Raw genomic sequence first — 15,304 nt, 5'->3', positions numbered from 1 at the left:
CTACCACCCCCTCCCCTATTCCTACCACCCCCTCCCCTATTCCTACCACCCCCTCCCCTATTCCTACCACCCCCTCCCCTATTCCTACCACCCCCTCCCCTATTCCTACCACCCCCTCCCCTATTCCTACCACCCCCTCCCCTATTCCTACCACCCCCTCCCCTATTCCTACCACCCCCTCCCCTATTCCTACCACCCCCTCCCCTATTCCTACCACCCCCTCCCCTATTCCTACCACCCCCTCCCCTATTCCTACCACCCCCTCCCCTATTCCTACCACCCCCTCCCCTATTCCTACCACCCCCTCCCCTATTCCTACCACCCCCTCCCCTATTCCTACCACCCCCTCCCCTATTCCTACCACCCCCTCCCCTATTCCTACCACCCCCTCCCCTATTCCTACCACCCCCTCCCCTATTCCTACCACCCCCTCCCCTATTCCTACCACCCCCTCCCCTATTCCTACCACCCCCTCCCCTATTCCTACCACCCCCTCCCCTATTCCTACCACCCCCTCCCCTATTCCTACCACCCCCTCCCCTATTCCTACCACCCCCTCCCCTATTCCTACCACCCCCTCCCCTATTCCTACCACCCCCTCCCCTATTCCTACCACCCCCTCCCCTATTCCTACCACCCCCTCCCCTATTCCTACCACCCCCTCCCCTATTCCTACCACCCCCTCCCCTATTCCTACCACCCCCTCCCCTATTCCTACCACCCCCTCCCCTATTCCTACCACCCCCTCCCCTATTCCTACCACCCCCTCCCCTATTCCTACCACCCCCTCCCCTATTCCTACCACCCCCTCCCCTATTCCTACCACCCCCTCCCCTATTCCTACCACCCCCTCCCCTATTCCTACCACCCCCTCCCCTATTCCTACCACCCCCTCCCCTATTCCTACCACCCCCTCCCCTATTCCTACCACCCCCTCCCCTATTCCTACCACCCCCTCCCCTATTCCTACCACCCCCTCCCCTATTCCTACCACCCCCTCCCCTATTCCTACCACCCCCTCCCCTATTCCTACCACCCCCTCCCCTATTCCTACCACCCCCTCCCCTATTCCTACCACCCCCTCCCCTATTCCTACCACCCCCTCCCCTATTCCTACCACCCCCTCCCCTATTCCTACCACCCCCTCCCCTATTCCTACCACCCCCTCCCCTATTCCTACCACCCCCTCCCCTATTCCTACCACCCCCTCCCCTATTCCTACCACCCCCTCCCCCCTATTCCTACCACCCCCCTCCCCCCTATTCCTACCACCCCCTCCCCCCTATTCCTACCACCCCCTCCCCCCTATTCCTACCACCCCCTCCCCCCTCATCCTCCCCCCTCATCCTCCCCCCCTCATCCTCCCCCCCTCATCCTCCCCCCCTCATCCTCCCCCCCTCATCCTCCCCCCCTCATCCTCCCCCCCTCATCCTCCCCCCCTCATCCTCCCCCCCTCATCCTCCCCCCCTCATCCTCCCCCCCTCATCCTCCCCCCCTCATCCTCCCCCCCTCATCCTCCCCCCCTCATCCTCCCCCCCTCATCCTCCCCCCCTCATCCTCCCCCCCTCATCCTCCCCCCCTCATCCTCCCCCCCTCATCCTCCCCCCCTCATCCTCCCCCCCTCATCCTCCCCCCCTCATCCTCCCCCCCTCATCCTCCCCCCCTCATCCTCCCCCCCTCATCCTCCCCCCCTCATCCTCCCCCCCTCATCCTCCCCCCCTCATCCTCCCCCCCTCATCCTCCCCCCCTCATCCTCCCCCCCTCATCCTCCCCCCCTCATCCTCCCCCCCTCATCCTCCCCCCCTCATCCTCCCCCCCTCATCCTCCCCCCCTCATCCTCCCCCCCTCATCCTCCCCCCCTCATCCTCCCCCCCTCATCCTCCCCCCCTCATCCTCCCCCCCTCATCCTCCCCCCCTCATCCTCCCCCCCTCATCCTCCCCCCCTCATCCTCCCCCCCTCATCCTCCCCCCCTCATCCTCCCCCCCTCATCCTCCCCCCCTCATCCTCCCCCCCTCATCCTCCCCCCCTCATCCTCCCCCCCTCATCCTCCCCCCCTCATCCTCCCCCCCTCATCCTCCCCCCCCCTCATCCTCCCCCCCCCTCATCCTCCCCCCCCCCCTCATCCTCCCCCCCCCCTCATCCTCCCCCCCCCCTCATCCTCCCCCCCCCCTCATCCTCCCCCCCCCCTCATCCTCCCCCCCCCCTCATCCTCCCCCCCCCCTCATCCTCCCCCCCCCCTCATCCTCCCCCCCCCCTCATCCTCCCCCCCCCCTCATCCTCCCCCCCCCCTCATCCTCCCCCCCCCCTCATCCTCCCCCCCCCCTCATCCTCCCCCCCCCCTCATCCTCCCCCCCCCCCTCATCCTCCCCCCCCCTCATCCTCCCCCCCCCCTCATCCTCCCCCCCCCTCATCCTCCCCCCCCCTCATCCTCCCCCCCCCCTCATCCTCCCCCCCCCCTCATCCTCCCCCCCCCTCATCCTCCCCCCCCCTCATCCTCCCCCCCCCCCTCATCCTCCCCCCCCCTCATCCTCCCCCCCCCCTCATCCTCCCCCCCCCTCATCCTCCCCCCCCCCTCATCCTCCCCCCCCCCTCATCCTCCCCCCCCCCTCATCCTCCCCCCCCCCCTCATCCTCCCCCCCCCCTCATCCTCCCCCCCCCTCATCCTCCCCCCCCCCCTCATCCTCCCCCCCCCCCATCCTCCCCCCCCCCTCATCCTCCCCCCCCCCCTCATCCTCCCCCCCCCCCTCATCCTCCCCCCCCCCCCTCATCCTCCCCCCCCCCCTCATCCTCCCCCCCCTCATCCTCCCCCCCCCCTCATCCTCCCCCCCCCCTCATCCTCCCCCCCCCCTCATCCTCCCCCCCCCCTCATCCTCCCCCCCCCCTCATCCTCCCCCCCCCCTCATCCTCCCCCCCCCCTCATCCTCCCCCCCCCCCTCATCCTCCCCCCCCCCCCCCCCCATCCCCTCATCCTCCCCCCCCCCCCCCCCCCCATCCCCTCATCCTCCCGGCCCCCCATCCCACCATCCAATTCCCTCCTGTGTATTCTAGCCCACTCTTCACAAACACCATCCATTTGTTATCATCATCTCCAGAGTTGTGATTCTCCAATAAAATTTATTTCTGCAACCTTCATGTTTTGTTTGTGATTTCATCCTGGTTTCTTATCCTCCTTCCTTGCTTTCTTCATACCCCCTGGAACTTATGCTTCAATAATTTTTTGTCTGCCCCTTCAACTTATATTTGCTGTACTGGGTTAAAAAGTAACTTGATCACTTAGATTTTTTAAACTGCTTCAGTAAAATCAGAATCAGTTTTTGAAAAACAATTCCGCTCCCATGGTTGTTTACATATTTAAGCAAATGACCACAGCCTTTGAGCGACTGTATAGTACTCACGCGGGCAGCTCTTGTTATTGAACTGGACAATTCAAAACACAGAAACAAAAGGTATATACCATCTTAAAATGTGCACAATTTTTCTGTATTTTGTCAGGAAGCTGTTCAGATGCTGGTTGAATGTCCACATTGAGAGTCTCGTGTATTATGGTAATAGGCTGTAAAAATGGCAGTATTGTCATCCTCTGGTGGTAGCTGCAGATGAGCGGCCTTTAGTGAAACCATAACTTGCATTCAAATAGTGACTTTAACATAGAACTACGTCCTAAAGGTCTTGAGAGAGAAGAATTCAAAGTGAATGAGTTAGGGAAGGTACATAAAACACACAGTGGGAAGGAGTTTAGGGAGTATCTGCAGGGTGTATTGCCAAATGGATGAAGGGAAGCACACTGCTGGATGAGGAAGTAGAATAGGATGATGCTTTGGGAGACATGGACGATGAGTTTAAATCCAGAAATTTGGTGCCGAATGATAAGAATGTTAGAGCAAACAAGAACTAGGTGTATGCCATCTGGCCCCTCGAGCCTGCTCCGCCATTCAATAAGATGATAGCTGATCTTTTTGTGGACTCAGCTCCACTTACCCGCCCGCTGGTGAGTGCAGTGGTGCAGGTCAGGATACAGTTGTATTTTGGATGAGCTAGTGTTCATGCTAGGTGGTGCGCCATTGACTGCTTGTTAGAGCTTTACCAGAATGCCCAGATGTCCTTTGACACATTATAGGGCCACGAATGAAGGATTGAAAAGGCAACTGGTCTATCAGCAAAGAAAACAACTTAATTAAAAACTAAGCCAGAGGAAGTTGCCATTAACTGCAATAAATAGTTGGAGAGATGGGTGGAACAGTATCTTGAATTGCATTCTAGGGAGAACACAGCCATTATGGAAGCTTGAGACACCTTAGAAAGCTTGCTTATTGTGGCAAGCTCAGTGGAGGAGTTTAACAAACACCAGGTGATGACGTCATAAAGCCTGAACATATCAAGCACAGAAAACCAGCATTCCTCCAGCATCATCTATACAAACTCTGTGCCTCTGCTGGAGGAAGCAAGAAAGTGGGCTGCCTGCTGAAGCTGCTCAATGTGATCTCTTTTCATGACACCATGGTAGGTAGGGTCAGCTGTGATTGAGCAAGTTTGGAGTCCTCCGAGATCTGCAGTGGGGTCAAACAGGTTGGTGTTCTGACACTGATACTTGTTGCACTCTTTTTGCTGTCATATGCCTTCAGGTCATCTCCAGAGGGTGTATATTTCCCTATCAGAACTGACAGAAAGCATTTTGGCTGTGCACACCTGCGATCCAAGAAAAGATGTACCTAGTCTTCATCAGAGATTTAGTCTACACTGACAATGCCGCATTAGCATTCCATATCAAGGAGTGCCTCCAGCGGAAAATGAACAGATGCTCTCATGCCTGTAAATAGTTTGGTTTGATGATTGGCATCAGGAAAACAATTGTCATGCTCCAGGATGTTGCCATACTGCCACCTATCAGCATGGACAATGTGACACGAGTTTGTTTCTAGCTTCACATATCTAGGCTCCACAACACTCGCATTCCATGACATGATGCTGAAATCAACTCGTGCATTGCAAAAGCTGCAACTGTTACGTTCAATCTGAGTAAGAGAGAGCGTTAACACAGCAACCTAACTGAGAACACCAAACAGCGAGTCTTCCAAGGCTGCAACCTCAGTGCACTCGTCTTACAGTGCTGAGACCTGGACAACATCTGCTGGGCAGGAGAAATGGCTGAATAGTTTCCCACTTCGCTGTCACAACCATAACCTTGCATCTTTTGACAAGACAAGGTCACCAATTCAGAAGGCTTGGAGCATGCAAATTCCATCGGTGTACACTGATTGCTAAGCCAATGGCGTCTGTGCTGACTCAGCGATGTTCATTAGATGGGCAGCTATGTACCCAATGACTGCCTGTATGGTCACAACCTCCTGAGTTCTGCTACAAAGATTCCTGCAAGTAAGATATGAAGATGGCAGGCATTGATACTGATGACTGAATTGTGAACCTTCTCAGCCCTACGTTCTTCTGCAGGAAACGCCAGGCCAGAGTGGAGCTCCTGAACCATATAAGGCAATGTTTAATACCAATTTAACCATCATGGCACAAATCATAGTCTTGATGGAAGGCAACCCTGTGAGACTACACACAACTGTTGGAGAAGTCTAGCTTAGAGTTGACAAAAGCATGGATTCTGGGCAAGATTCTCCGTTCCCTGACACCGACTTTGTAATCGTCGATTATGCAGCGAACATTTTTACGCCGAAATTGGGGGGGGGGGGCACCTGTTTGACGCAGGTTTCGTTTGCTCCATCCCCTCTGAAACGGCATAATCGCGGCACTCACCACATGCTGTTGGGACAACCTTGGCGCGTCACCTGAGGGCACTGGTGGTTCACTTCTGGTCTCAGCCATGTGGGAACCCGGTGTGGTCGCTGTGGACTGTGTCCAGCACTGCCACAGTCGGGCGGGCACCGTGCTGCTGGCCAGGGGCTTCCCGGGGTGCAGGGGGGCTTTGCCTAATCAGGCAGGTCGGGTCCACGCACGGCCGGCGCCATGTTTTACGGCCCGACTGCTGCAGGTTGTCGTACGCATGTGCAGCCACGGACCCGGCCATTCTCTGGCCGTTTATTTTATGGAGGCCAGGAGTTTTACGTGGTCTGGCTGCTAGCTCCACACCGGCCGCAGCATTGGTGAGGGGGCTGTGCTAATTTTTTCCACGCAGAAGGCCACAGACCCTCCGCACTTAGCCTCAGAATCGGAGAATCTGGCCCAAAGGCGTTGGCAGCAATGGGAGTGACATGTGAGCAAAGAAGGGTTGAGATATGGCTGTCGTTTTGGTCAATGTTAGGTTGTGGAGTTTACAGTTCAGCTCTGTAGAATAGGGTGCCACGATTTTGCACACCGAGTGAATGATTAGTCATTCGAATGGAATCAGTCCAGTAGAACCAGCATCTGTAGCAAAAACTGAAAAGATGGCTTTAGTATTGCTGATTTTTACTTGGAACAAATTTTACCTCCTCCCACCACTGAATGTCAGACAGCCTGTTGGTAGCAAAGAGATCAAGGGAAGTGATGGAAATTTTGATTTGTCCATTGTCCGCATATATGTGGAAACTGACCTCTTGCAAATGATGTCAAGATGAAAATCACTTCATTGGCAAGCGTATATTTAAAGAGTTGAGCAGGTAGTGGAGAATTTATGGGTTGAATTAAGAAACTGGAAAAGATTTGCGGTTGCAGAAGTTGTTTAGGTTCCCAGGCTGCTTAAATGAAGAGATTAGACAAGCATGCAGTAAAGGCAGAGTGGGTAAAACAAGGGAACGAGTGAACTAGTACATGTCAGAAAGGTAGTGCATTTCTTGCATATTAGGGATAGTTTACTGCAATGCTATGTACTAGAGCCGCTGGGAGTATGGCATATTAGATTTGTTCATGAGCAATGAGCCAGACTTAGTTAATAGCCTCATGAAACATGAGCATTTATCTAATAATGAACATAATATGTTTGTAATATTTGATGAGGAGAAATGTGAACCAGCGACTGATTCTAGATTTAGGTCAGAGTGACCAATAGAAATAGACTGTTCATAGTAAAGTGAGTAAGTACTTTAATGGGTAAAACAAAAGAAGATCAATGTGGAATGTTTGTAAAAAGATGTAATGTGATACAGAATCGGTTTAAATCCCCTCGGGCAGCACGGTAGCACAGTGGTTAGCACTATGGCTTCACAGCACCAGGGTCCCAAGTTCGATTCTTGGTTTGGGTCACTGTCTGTGCGGAGTCTGCACGTGCTCCCCATGTCTGCGTGGGTTTCCTCTGGTTGCTCCAGTTTCCTCCAAGTCCCGAAAGACTGCTATTAGGTAGTTTGGACATTCTCAATTCTCCCTCTTGCGTACCCGAACATAGAAAAATACAGCACCGAACAGGCCCTTTAGCCCACGATGTTGTGCCGAACCTTTGTCCTGAATAATCATGGATTATCATAGAATTTACACTGCTGAAGGAGGCCATTCGGCCCATCGAGTCTGCACCGGCCCTTGGGAAGAGCACCCTATCCAAGGTCAACACCTCCACCCTATCCCCATAACCCAGTAACCCCACCCAACACTAAGGGCAATTTTGGACACTGGTTAGCACTGCTGCCTCAGCGCCAGGGATCCAGGATCAATTCCAGCCTCGGGTGACTGCGGAGTTTGCACTTCTTCTCCCTGTGTCTGCGTGGGTTTCCTCCGGGTGCTCCGGTTTCCTCCCACAGTCCAAAGATGTGCAGGTTAGATGGATTGGCCATGATAAATTTCCCCTAGTGTCCAAAAGGTTAGGTGGGTTACTGGTGTATGGAGATGTGGGGGCTCTTTCAGAGGGTAGGTGCAGACTTGGTGGGCAAAATGGCCTCCTTCTGAACTGAAATTTTAGATCGTTAATGATCTCGAGGTTTCAGTACGGTCAATAGGATGGAAGCTGGACTGAAGGAATTCTAACAGACTGGTAAAGAGTGGGAAGCAGTGTGCCACAGAATCAGCGCTGGGACCACTCCACAATATACATGAATTATTTGGATTCTGGATTTAAGAGTACAATTTCAAAATTTGTGGCCATCTAATTGTGGGGTGGTGCGGGGAGAGTATAGTGAAGACTTCTATATTCCGTTATGTGTATTGTACATTCTCCCCGTGTCTGTGTGGGCTTCACCCCCACAACTCCCAAGATGTGCAGGTTAGGTGGATTGGTCACGCTAAATTGTCCCTTAATTGGGAAAAAGTAATTGGGTACTCTAAATTTAAAAAAAAATAGTTATCTGTACAATAGACAATCATTTTCAAATGTAGTCATATCAGATCAGTCACGTTCGCATTGAATTGTGGAGTCTACCGATGGGCCGAATGGCCTATTTCTGCTCCCATGTCTTATAGCCTTAACAGTTTTTAAGACCTTGGAATCACTAATAGTTTCTGGAGCTATTTAAAGGAGCTGTGGCAGTTTCCATCGCAAAGGTAGTTGAGAATGCTCCAGAGAGGGCGGCACAGTGGGTTAGCCCTGCTGCTTCACGGCGCTGAGGTCCCAGGTTCGATCCCGGCCCTGGGTCACTGTCCGTGTGGAGTTTGCACATTCTCCCCCTATTTGCGTGGGTTTCGCCCCCACAACCCAAAGATGTACAGGTTAGGTGGATTGGCCACGCTAAATTGCCCCTTAATTGAAACAAATGAATTGGGTAGTCTAAATTTTTTTTTTAAAAAGAGAATGCTCAAGAGGTGTGGTTCACGATATTAGCTGGAGCACTGATTAGTAATATATAAAAAGCAACACTATTTATGAATTTTATAGTTTAGCAGTTTTGGTATCTTGTATTGTGTTCGGTTTCGCAAGCTAGACTGAAGCAATCTACTGTAAATAATTTTAATATAGTTACTCGTGCGTTTCTGCTAAATACATTCTCTTGTGTAAACCTGAAATGTGGTTTAATGTGATATTCTGTCTTTACTGAACACGTAGTTCCTATTGAGAAGTAAAATAATTCAATTAGTGAAAATAATTACTGGGTAAATTATACTGATAGCGATAACGCACATCAACAATAGCTGACCAAGATATCAAAGCTAGTGATGATGCCCTTGATAACAAAGAGGCTTTGGCATTCCCTGTGACAAGGAACCAAAAAGCCTAGTGTGAAAATGTTTCAATCTAATGCAATGACATATGTCTGGTTTTTAGAGAAGAAAGAAAGATTGGAAACGGTATGGGGTTTAAAGAGGGTGGATGGACGGTGTGATTATGATTTGAAGAGAACAATTGAGCCTGAGAAAGGGGCGGTTATTGGTGGTGCCAACTATGTAGGGACCAGAAAATGTAAGTGTGGTCATTAATGGGCCGGGCAGGGGATTGAGAATGAGTAATCTAAATCGCAGGGCCTCCAGACAGCATGCGGGGAGATTAAAGAAAAAATACAGAATGATGGTATCAGGGGTAAAGTAAGTGGGGACTGGAGACGTTGAGGAGCTTGGTATAGAAAAGGGTGGTAGTAGAGGATTTGAATCTTGGAAATGCAGAAATCCATCAGCTCTTTGTTCTCATTGTTGTCAGTAAGGGTTAAAGGGGAGAAAATTGAATTTGTGGAAGCAACTCATTACGGAGGAAAGAAGATCAGATGACCAGTGACTAGGCCAATCGTACCAAGTGTGCTTGACTTTGTGACACTCTGACTTATCGAACAAAGACTGCAAACCACTGTGCTGCCATGCCACCTCATTTGGATGGCGGAAGAGGTTTTTCCCCCCGATTTATGGAGCAGAAGATGAGAAGGGAGGGGAAACATGAGTGAAAAGTGAGATGTACAAGGTATAGAGATCCTTAGTAATGATTAAAATGTCACACGTTCCATGAAATTATGTCCAGGAGTAAATCTGGAAATGAGCTAGACTGAGGAAGGACAGAAGGTCAGTGAAATTGAATGGAGGGGGAGGGTGGTGCTAAATGGAGTTTAAGATGCAAGTTGAAATCATTCAGAATATGCAGTTGCCCAGTGTAAAGGGTGAGGCTGGAAACCTGAGTGATGAAGTCAATGTACAGCTAGTGCAGTGGGTTTGATTTGTGTGAAAGATAGGAGGGATGGAAGAGGATGAGGTAGTTGAAGGTAGAAGATGGGGAGTGGCTGAGGTGGGATTTAGCAGTAAGAGACACCACCTCTAGCAGTGGATTTGGTGAGGCAAATGATAGACTAGCCAGCTATGGAGGCTTTGGTGAGGGCCCCCCAGGGAGTTCAGGGCAAGTGTTTCCAATCAAGCAGGTTTATAGGGCGGGGAGGTAATTGGATTTTGGCACGGGGGGGGGGGGAAGAGGAGGAAGAGTAGAAGTGATGACCGGAGTAGCTGAGCAGGAAAAGAAAAAGATAGGAAAAAAGGCGAAGAGAGGAGGAGGGAGAAGAGGAAGAAATGTAAAAAGAGACTGGGAGGGAAGGTTGAATGGGAGGAGGGAGAGAAGGAAGAAGTGGGACAGAAGCTGAAAGGAAAGAGGTCGGGAATGGAAGGGAGAGGTAATCGAGAAGGGTGGGGAGTTGCTAATTGAGGTAAGTGTTGACAAGGATGCCTGTAGAATTCCTCTGCTCTTCAGACTTTTGCACGTCTCCAATTATGACAAACCTCCAAAGTGCATCAATGGATTTAAAGTTCTTTGCGATGTCTTGAGGTTATGAAAGGCACAGTGTAAATGCAAGCTCTTCTCTTTTTGTATAATTCTTGGTAATGATTACAGGACCCAAAGCAAAAATGCAACAAAGGCATAATCAGGGCGGTAGTTCTAGTACACTCAATCCTCCTTTGTTTTTGAAAAAAAGCAAAATATCCATTTAACCTCACTGACACTTTCCAAAATTGTCTCCCCATTCTTCTAAATATATATAACACATGGCTACTGGCAAAAGGCACAATGAGGTTATGTTTTCCACAAGGAGAATGCTCCACAATATTCCATTTGTACAACAGACTAAACTGCAGTGATGCATCCTAGGCAACCAGGTGCATTCTTGTGCTCAAATTGTGTAATCTAAATTCAATGTAGTTACAGCTCTGGGCAAAATTATCAACTTCAAACCCACGCATTTGGGAGCATCTGAGATCGTCAAATAAAAATTTTAATACTGGCATTGAGATTTTCAATAGATAATTCTATGAATAAATGTATGTTATTGCAAAATATGTATTTTTAAAATTTTATTTTGTTCAACCTTATGTTGGATATTAAAAATTAGAGAAAAGTGTTTTGAAGAAAGCACGTAGTAATTTATGCCAATCCAGTGGCTAGTTTGTATATTCTACATTCTATAACTTGTACCTTCTAAACCACAGTGTGTCTTTAACCCGTATACGATGGACAAATCACCAAGTTGCTTAATACAATAATACTTTATTTCACACAAAGTTAATGTTAATCAATCTCACACACATATTAAAAATTAGTGAGAATTGAACTCTAAGCTAACCCACTAGAAACACCTTAACTTAACTTCCAGGTCACTGGCAAGTACAAAGCAGATAAGGCCTTATCTGGAATCCTGTTGTCTGGCAGTGCTGGATGTCTGTTGCTGGTCGTCTGTGTCCTCGGCTCTGGTCCCTCTGTGGATGTTGTGGATGGTCTTCTTGGCTGGTGAAGGAGTCACCGTTGTTGGCTGCAGTCGAGAGAGCCAGTGGTGGGCTACACAGCACCTTTCATCCCTTAAGTTTTGCGTGCTTTTGGACGGTCCCAGGTAGATGTCCAATTGATTGATCAGGGCTTGATCACCCATACCAGCCCCCCTGAACAGGCGACTAGGGGTTTTTCACAGTAACTTCATTGAAGCCTACTTGTGACAATAAGCGATTTTCATTTTTCAACCAATTGAGGGTGGCCACCTTGATGGCTGGGCGAGTCCCAGTCAGCCATTGCCGTTAGTGTCCGAGGCATGTAGGCCTTCCCAAATAAGGAAAACAGACGGCATCAAGTCTGCCACTTATTGTTAATTTTTACCTGGAGCCTATTGTCACAGGATAGCCTTTTAACGGCCTTTTTCCTCTCTCAGTTTCTGCAAAAGTCTGGGCTGCAGCTTTTGTATATTTGCAAGCTGCAGTCTGTCTGTGTTCTGTCGTTGGCCAATTTTCCCATCGATCTTTACAGGCGGCCATATTAGATGGCCATAAATGTACGGACAGCACAGTAGCGTAGTGGTTAGCACAATTGCTTCACAGCTCCAGGGTCCCAGATTCGATTCCCGGCTTGGGGTCATTGTCTGTGTGGCTGTCTGCACGTTCTTCCCGTGTGCGCGTGGGTTTCCTCCGGGTGCTCCAGTTTCCTCCCACAGTCCAAAGATGTGCAGGTTAGGTGGCTTGGCCATGCCAAATTGTCCTTAGTGTCCAAAATTGCCCTTAGTGTTGGGTGGGGTTGCTGGGTTATGGGGCTGGGGTGGAGGTGTTGGCTTGGGTGGGGTGCTCTTACCAAGAACTGGTGCAGACTTGATGGGCCGAATGGCTTCCTACACTGTAAATTCTATGAATCTGTGAATCTTGGGTGGCATGGTGGCGCAATGGTTAGCACTGCTTCCCTATGACGCTGAGGACCCAGGTTCAATCCAGGACCCGGGTCACTGTCTGTGTGGAGTTTGCACATTGTCCCTGTGTCTGCATGGGTCTCACCCCCATAACCCAAAGATGTGCAGGGTAGGTGGATTGGCCACCCTAAATTGCCCCTTAATTGGAAAATGAAATTGGGTACTCCGGAATCTATTTTTTAAAAAAAACTTTAAAGTAACAGGTACCATTTAATGTGTAGTGCATCATCTTCTATATTCAAGCGGAGACATTTTAGGGGTGTCCTCAACACATCCCTGAAGAGGTCAAGCATAACAGTGACTCGTGGGAGAACCTGGCTTGTGACTGATCAAAATGGAGAAGACATCAAACTCAACAAGAGACTTTGTTGCGAACATGCACAAGTGAAGTTGAGACATCAGAGTTTGTGCACAAACCTCCAAACAACCCATCCACCCAACTCTTCGAGCACCACCGCGCCCCACATGGCAGAGTGCAGATTGTGCATTAGGTTATCAGCCATCTCCGAATCCACTGAACCAGAAAGGAAGAAAGTAGTTCTTGATTCTGAGGAACTGTCTAAGAGGAAGCCTTCCATTTTAATGCCATTAGCATATCAGATTTTTAAAATTTCTCATCTATTGAAGAAAAACATACATGTGGTTGGTTTTAGGTTATTAAATCATGATTCAGTAACGTTTCGCAAATCGGAAAAAAAAAAAATACCTTCAAAGAACCATGTGAGATCATGAAATGTCCAAAGTTATTGGGAGAAAATTGGATCCTATATGTCATTCAAGGACTATCCAATTTAAAATACTAATAAAGCATTGTGAAGGATTGGGAGCCAGAAGTGTAAAAATATCCAGTATCAATGTTAAAAGTGCTGTCTTTAACAACCATCAACAAATTTGATTTATCAAAACATTGTGTGGTCGAGTCTCACTCTGGTTAAATATACTATGTATCTAAATTAAATCATAGAGGGATGATCTGCTTGCAGTCCGATTTTGATAAATGGGTAATATCTCCAGTGGAGTATTTCATTTGTGAGCCTGAATAAAGTAATTTAAAAACCATCAAAAATGTCAGATGTCCTCTGACTGCAGCTTACTCTCCCTTTAACCTTTGCGTTCTGAAGTAGTAGTTTTGCAGAAAAGACAAGAAATGCAACACAATTACAGTTTCTCAGTTTATTCGAAGTCTCGTACAACTAGAGAAATGCTGTGATGGCTCCACACATTTTTAAGGGTATACTGATTGATATTGGACCTTCACTGGGAGGGCTACTTGAAGCACAAAGTGAAAGCAGGACATTTAATTACAGTGAAGTCCCTCCCTGCCGTATTCTATCATGAAAAGGAATGATGACTCCTTAGTCATTGCTAGATAAAGCCACTTGGGGCAATTTTTCAAAAGAAAGACAATAAGCTGCAAGACCATGGGACGTACGCGCTACAAAATACCTGTGCGCTAGCCAAAAAAAAAATGATTGCCGTGCTCCAGGTCTAGAAACTATTTTAAGTTCCTACAGAAACTTGGAAACAATTAATGTCTTGGTCAGAAGCGGGCTTTAAGTAACCCATGGAAACGTGAAGGATTGAAGCAGGAACGCATGTTCAGCCACAAATCTGTGCACCAACCAATATTGTAGATTAGAATCAGTAGATGATAATCTTTATTGTCAGAAGTAGGCTTACATTAACACTGCAATGAAGTTACTGTGAAAAGCCCCTAGACGCCACATTCCGGCGCCTGTTCGGACACAGAGGGAGAATTCAGAATGAACAAATTACCTAACAGCATGTCTTTCAGGACTTGTGGGAGGAAACCGGAGCACCCGGAGGAAACCCATGCAGACACGGAGAATGTGCAGACTCCGCACACAGTGACCCAAGTGGGAATCGAAGCTGGGACCCTGCTGTGAAGCAACAGTGCAAACCATTAACCGTCATTAAGATAATTAAATAATTATAGAACATCCAATCAATTGAGTACTAACATTTAATGTGCTCCTATTATCACTCTTGTGTGCACTGTTTTTATAGAGGGGCGAATACCAATTGGAAATTCTTTGAATACAAAAGCATTAAATGTTAGTTATGATAAGAACAATTAACATAGCGATAGCAAAACTCATGCCTTAACACTTGGGAGGTTTGAAAAGTTGCTTATACTCTGCTCACCTGAAAATAATATGAATCACGGTAATAAAGCAAGTTCCCCTCAAAGTTGGACATCATTCTGAATTGAAAGTATATCGTTGTTCCATCAATGATGCTTGGGTCAAAATCCTGGAACCGTGCCCCCGCCCTCCCTCACAAAAACAAAACCTGTCAACGTATCTACATCACATACTCTGCAGCGGTTCAAAATGGCGGTCAGCCACCAATTTCTCAATTTGGGATGGGCTCTCATCCCATGAATGAAATAAAACAAATCGGAAAATAAGAGAGATTATTTTTTTCATCGGTTTGATTTCAACCATGATCCCAGAAATGGAAAAAGTATCATTGCCACATTGTTATTTTAAGGTAAAGTCTTTCATTGTCTAATGATCACATTTAAAGAAGGGTGAGTACTTAACTGGTCAAAGACTCAGGCTCAAAAGACATTCACATTATAGATACTTTGATGTATGTTATTCATGGAAGGCACCGTCTTCTCAACCTTGCCCTTCGCCTGAGGTGTGGTGATCCTCTGGTTAAAGCACCACCAGTCAGCTCTTCCCCCTCAGGGAAAACAGCCTATGGTCACCTGGGACTATGGCGACTTTACTTACTCTGATGTATTTTTACTTGTCCAAATACCATTGTAGTGGTCGCTGCAGCT

General features: G+C 48.7%; 1 protein-coding gene across 3 annotated transcripts in view; it reads left to right on the top strand.

Annotated features, from left to right (window-relative positions):
- ric3a (RIC3 acetylcholine receptor chaperone a) overlaps positions 1–15,304 on the top strand; it is a 161,229-nt gene that overhangs the window by 727 nt on the left and 145,198 nt on the right. The gene's annotated exons all lie outside the window — the stretch shown is intronic.

Source organism: Scyliorhinus torazame, chromosome 10 (genome assembly GCF_047496885.1).
Source record: "Scyliorhinus torazame isolate Kashiwa2021f chromosome 10, sScyTor2.1, whole genome shotgun sequence".
Taxonomy (NCBI): Eukaryota; Metazoa; Chordata; class Chondrichthyes; order Carcharhiniformes; family Scyliorhinidae; genus Scyliorhinus; species Scyliorhinus torazame.
Note: the sequence above shows the minus strand (reverse complement) of the source record. Positions and strands in the feature narration are given on the sequence as shown.